Raw genomic sequence first — 6000 nt, 5'->3', positions numbered from 1 at the left:
ACAAAAATATACAAATAAACTGCAACTGAAATGGAGGCTGTCTGTTGTCAAAGCAACACAACAAATGGCCTTTACTGTACCATAAGTGTAGAATCGAAGCAGCTGTTTGGGCTAATGAACTGTCATTTTAAAGTCTGCTCATTCTGAGCAATTGTTTATTGAACCCACAGTCGAGGCAGCAGACAGCAGGTTTTCAGTATTCTGAAACCATCATGTATTCCTGACGTGAATGTACTCGAGCAGGTTGTTCATCGGAAATAAAACTCAAGTGTGAGGACAAGTTCACCCTGAGCTGAAGATGGACGAGTCTGAGATGTTGAGAATTGGTGCTAGATCAGGCTCCATCATTGGCTTTACTCTCTTACCGCAGGATGGATTCTTTATTAGGTTGTATTGATTGAACTGGTAAAGTTTTCATTTAAAGCTAGAGTCAGTTTGTACAAGCCTGACTTTAAGCAATAAACTGAAGTCAAATCTATGTTACACATCCTCACACATGGACACATTTGGTTACATCCACTTGCTCGCGATTTTCAGATGCCACTTTATAGTAACTTCACTTAATTGGCCAAAGCATTGACAAAACTTTATTCCCCTCCTTGAACCACCACCTTGGTGGTGGTGGTTTCAATGCCTGAATGATCGTAGGAGCAGTGTTTTCGGGGCCCCTATGCCCCTAGAAGTATCACCCAAGGCCAACAGGTCCTAGGTGAAGGGTCAGACCGAGAGCGGTTCTGAAACAACTATGCCAGTTCCTTTGCCCAGATTGGCGTTACCGGGGCCCCACCCTGGAGCCAGACCTGGGGTTGGCTCTCAAGCATCTGGTGTCTTTTCCCATGAGGCCCGGCCGGACACAGCAACATGGGGCTGTCCTCCCGTGGACCTGCCACCTGAGGGAGGATAAGGTAAGGGGCCAGTGCAGAGAGCAGCAGTCAAAGGGCGGGGACCTTTGGGTAATGACCAAAAGGACAAGAACGCTGATACAAGCGGTCGAAATGAGTTTCCTACACAGGGTGGCTGGGCGCTCCCTTAGAGATAGGATGAGGAGCTTGGTCACACGGGAGGAGCTCGGAGTAGAGCTGCTGCTCCTCCACGTCTAGAGGAGCCAGTTGAGGTGGCTCAGGCAGCTGTTCCGGATGCCTCCTGGACACCTCCCTCATTATGTCTCTCGGCTGGCCTGGGAACGCCTCGGGATCCCCCCGCACGAGTTGGAGGAAGTGTCTGGGGAGAGGGAAGTCTGAGAGTCCCTACTTCGAATGCTGCCCCTGCGACCTGGCCCCCGATTCATTAATATATATATATTTTTTTTGTTTTGTATAAATAACAACTCAGCCTTAGTAACTACTTAATTAAAGGTTTGGAGAGAGGTATTAATCATTCTTAATAAAAAAAATGTTGTAAGTTTTTCTTCATGCTTTATTAAGGCTATTAAAAGTACAATTATTATATAAAAGTCTTACTGATTTTCATCATGGTAGAATGTCTAAAATGTAGATTAGCACTTCAAACACAGACTTCAGACTCTTGAGTGAAGTGCTGGTTCAGATGATGAGGAACACTTTCTACTGAACGTCCTTGGAGACGCACTGAGCCGTGGGGATTACAGAGACACAGCAGTTTACTCATCTATCAGCAAACTGCTCCATTACTCAGGTATGTTTGACTTAATCCATGACTTTATGACGTATTTTCCGGACTATAAATCGCACCAGCCAAAAAATACATAATAGAGAAGAAATAATATCACATATAAGTTGCTCCGGAGTAAAAGTATATAAGTATAAATTATATATATATATATACTAAAAACTATGAAAAAGTTTGTGGTCTTTCGTTTGCCGTTAAATGTATTTATTTCATTTGATTTTCCGTTTCCTGCATTCTCGTCCGAACTAGGTTTTACCTGTTTGTTTGTTTTTTGAATAGTTTGCCTGAGTCGCAACATGATTAAGGCACACTTTTTGCAAAATAAACACAATATTCACCATAGTTTATTACTGAATTTGTGTGTGCAAGCAAGAAAAAATGCCTAAAAGGAACCCCATCCAGCCCAAGTATCCTACACCTTTATGCTTGGAGGAGCCGCTTTAAAATAACAGCCCCATGCACGTAGAATAGATAATATTACCCTGGGTTATGAGTATGTATATTCTCTATGATGGAGTAGCTCACTGAGTCTGATGACATATTTCAGACAAGGCACATTTTGGAGCATATTGCCATTATTGCACAAAAGTGGAAAGCGTTCCTTGACTTTGGCGCCCTCTGCTGTGCTGTTCCTGAACGTCAGTTGAATTAGAATTGTTTTCAGACAGCAAAATGTCAGCACATCTTCAGCTGTGTATTTATCAGCGTTATTTTTTCTGGAGTTGTGTGACCAGAAACAAAGCTACCTTGAGTGTTTGTAGTCACACAAACAGCACAGTGATTAGCATAGGGATGTATCTAAAGGCTCACTTCTCTCTCTTAACCCGGCCTTTCTTCTGCAAATGTGATTATGTGACTGTTATTTACTGGCAGCAAGTGGCAGTGAGGGTGGAACAGTTGTGCATAATATACATTAGCCTAAGCGTCTCCGGGGTATTTCTAATGCACTTAGAAGCAGCGCAGAGTTAACGGGGGCTTTGAGGTAGGCATTACAGAGAATAATGACTCGTAAATGACTCAATTAGTAAACAGTATATCAAATGAAAGCAGGCTGGGCCACAGGGCGAGATGAGCTAAAAGCTTTCGAACAATACAATGAACACCTCAGATGATAGAGGGACGTTGTGAATCCTCAATGTGTCTCAATTGTTGCAGTTTAGTGCATCCGAAGATGGGATTTTATTTATTATTTGTATATCTTCTTCTCTCATCTTCCATCGAGCTGGGCAATTAATAGAAAGATTGACAGATCGAGATCGAGTCACGTTAAATTGGCAATTATTTGGAGGTTTTGAATTGAGAGTTCACAGTCGATCCTGTGTCAGTAAAACATGTGGTTTTGAGCAGAGGTCAGACTTTGGAGGAAGAAATTTGAGTGTTTGTGTTAAATGGCACAGATCTGTGTAGTTAGATGAGGGACAGTTCTATGGCCCATTACAGGGCTGTTGGGGTAAACTAAGAAGAGTGAATCTCACAGTGTAAACAAGCAGAAACAGGACAGACTATTATCAGGAGGTTCCACTCTGTGAGCAGGATCTACACAGAGTAAGATAAGTATCCGAGTTCTCTAACTAGATCCGCAGATTAAGAATGACTCTTGGATGAGAGTCAAAACGTTTTTCTAAAGTGTCCAGATGACGACAGGATTATAATACAATTGTCGTTTTGGAGATTTTCAAAAATGTTATTAAAGATGCACTATGTAACTTTCTCAATCGGGTCCACCACCTACTTGCCTGCTTGGAGATATTATTGCTTTGCTCGTATTGTTCCACAATATGGTATAAAAGGTATTTATCATGCCTATACTGTGAGAGCAAAGTCCTCGTGTTTTTCACTCCTTATGCCAGGCTCTCTGGGGCCGGCCTCGGCTCCGTGAGATACGTAGATTACTGGGTTTGACAATTTGCTTCCTGCTGTCGTCCTATTTCACGCTTCACTGTGTGTTTCTCAATTCTCAGGATCCTTTCTCCAAAGACCACTTGTAGCACCAGAGTCAGCTCCTCTGAAGCAGAGCCGAATGTCCTGGGACAGACTCTGGAGGGAGCGAGTGTGTCACGTGAGCAGACCAAATGTGATCAAATGTGTTTTTAATTTAAAAAAAACAATGCTTTTATCAATGGAAAGAAGTCAGAAGTGTCCATGTGATTCAACCTATTAAATTGTGTAAAATAAAGGATTTGTGAAAAATGTGCCATTCACTTGTTTCGGTTGGGAACAATTTTATATAAAAGCGACAACTAACTGGGCTTGCTGCCATTTTTATTTGCAACATGTGGCCTGATTTGAAATATAATTAATCTGGTTGATGTCACCTGCAATTATTAACTATTTAGTTACTTGATTTACTTACTTAAAGTTTTGTTTTTGTATTAAAACATATTACATATACCACTTAGATAAAGTTAACAAAGTGCAGTGCATTGTGGGTCAATCACACTGAAGTGGCCAAGAATCCACAGGTGCATCCTAAATGTGAAACTTCAGAAGTCATGGATCCTGGCAACCGGAAACACAACACTGTCCTGTCTAATAAACCTCATTCTACTGGGGGCATGCTGACCCCTAGTGGTAACAGAGCATATGGCAATGGACATGTGGCATTTTTCTTTTTTTTTTTACATTCAATGAAAAAAGCCTTGATAGTCTAACTGAATATTTTCATTTGACATTATAAGAGCATGCAATAATTTGCAAGTTGAATGGCTCACTCTGTGCTTGAAGTGAAGGGACATAGAAGGGCCATGGTTTCTGCTGCTGCATTATAAGAGATAAAACATGCATTTACTCATCTGAAGGATTATGATGTAGTTACCTGTTCTTGCTCAGGGACTGACACTCATCAGATAAACTTACTTCAGTTATAGAAAAATGTGTTGGCATTAATAACATTTCATTTTACAGGGGAACAAAGCAAAATCACTGGCTTTTAACTGTTAAAAGGCATAAGACTGTCCAACATTAAGTCATCTCTGTGTCTTTTTCCACATATAAGGTCAGCTTTCTCACAGTTATTCAAATGTGAACTTTGAACTGTATTAGTGTAGTTTTTGTATTATTGATGCTTAAAATGTTGGTTTGGCTGGGTGCAATATGCCGTAATATAGTCTGCAGAAAATCCCACAAAATTATACAATTAACAAATATTGTAAGAAATGTATCAAACATAAGAATGTCTTTGCAGAGTGCTATAAATCCACTGAGTTCAAGTAAGTAATAATGGTTATGATGATACAGAATAAAATAGATAATGAATTGTATTAGTCCTAATTCCAGTTGTTGTATATCTGTTATTCTTGCCACGATTACAGTGCATCCGGAAAGGATTCAAAATTCTGGGAAGAATTTTGGGGCAAATGATTAACTTGATCAATTTTGAAATAGGACTGTAACATCACAAAATGTAGAAAAAGTGAATACTTTCCTGATGCTCAGTACGTGTAATGCGTTGAAGAACCAAGAATAAAACTGCCTGCATTAAACCTAAGATACCACTAGAGGGCACTATAGCCAAAGCGTTGAAAACGTCTTGGCTGTTTAATTGTTTTGGCCACGTTTTGGGGGCAGCTATTTCACAATATACATGTAATTTATGTTTGGTTGGATATTTTTGAAGTTGCTCCAAAAATGTAATACACTCTAAATAATTATACCCAGATAGAAAATCTCCTGCTTTTACCTGTAGATCAGATTACATTTTATGTGAGCAAAACAAGCAAATGTGTTTTAAACACTGAGTGCACCTTGCTCAGTAATGCCTCTTTGAATTTGGACTGAAAAAATCTAACCAGGTCAAGTAGTTCTCTCATATATTCATTATATTCAGTATTATGTGTATCTCCCAAAACCCATTCACAAGTGCAACAATGTCCTCTAATCTGGCATCATCTCATTCGCAATAAACAATGCACCAACGTGTCTAATTATCTGAAGCTGCTGCAGTTCATTGTGAGTCCATTGTCAGTTTGACCATGACTCCCGTTGTACCACAGGGCCAAGCAACAATAGCAGTAGTTTTACATTTTTTATTGACATACCACTTGATTGAAAGCATCTAAAATCTGGAGAGGGCTTTTTGTCTGAGAGGGAGTGAATTGTCTGCATATCACTATCACTTTATTACAGGGTTTATTGTCAAAGTACCATAGCAACCAGTATCCAGGGAAAGAGCCAGAAACAATTGATGCAAAAAGAGGCTGCGTTGGGCTCAGTTGTGCCGGGGAGCAGACAGGGTCATGGTGGTGGAAGTGGGTTTGGTACAGTTTTGGTGTTGAGCTCCAGGTGCATTAAGGTGGTCTAAGAGAGCACTTTACAGACTGAAGAATGCTGAGAGGGGCTGCCAAGAAGTGGCAT

This window comes from Eucyclogobius newberryi, unplaced genomic scaffold, assembly GCF_026437365.1.
Source record: "Eucyclogobius newberryi isolate DKJ021-1_F unplaced genomic scaffold, fEucNew1.0.hap1 SCAF_15, whole genome shotgun sequence".
NCBI lineage: Eukaryota > Metazoa > Chordata > Actinopteri > Gobiiformes > Gobiidae > Eucyclogobius > Eucyclogobius newberryi.
The sequence above is the reverse complement of the archived record's forward strand: the minus strand, read 5'-3'. Positions refer to the sequence as shown.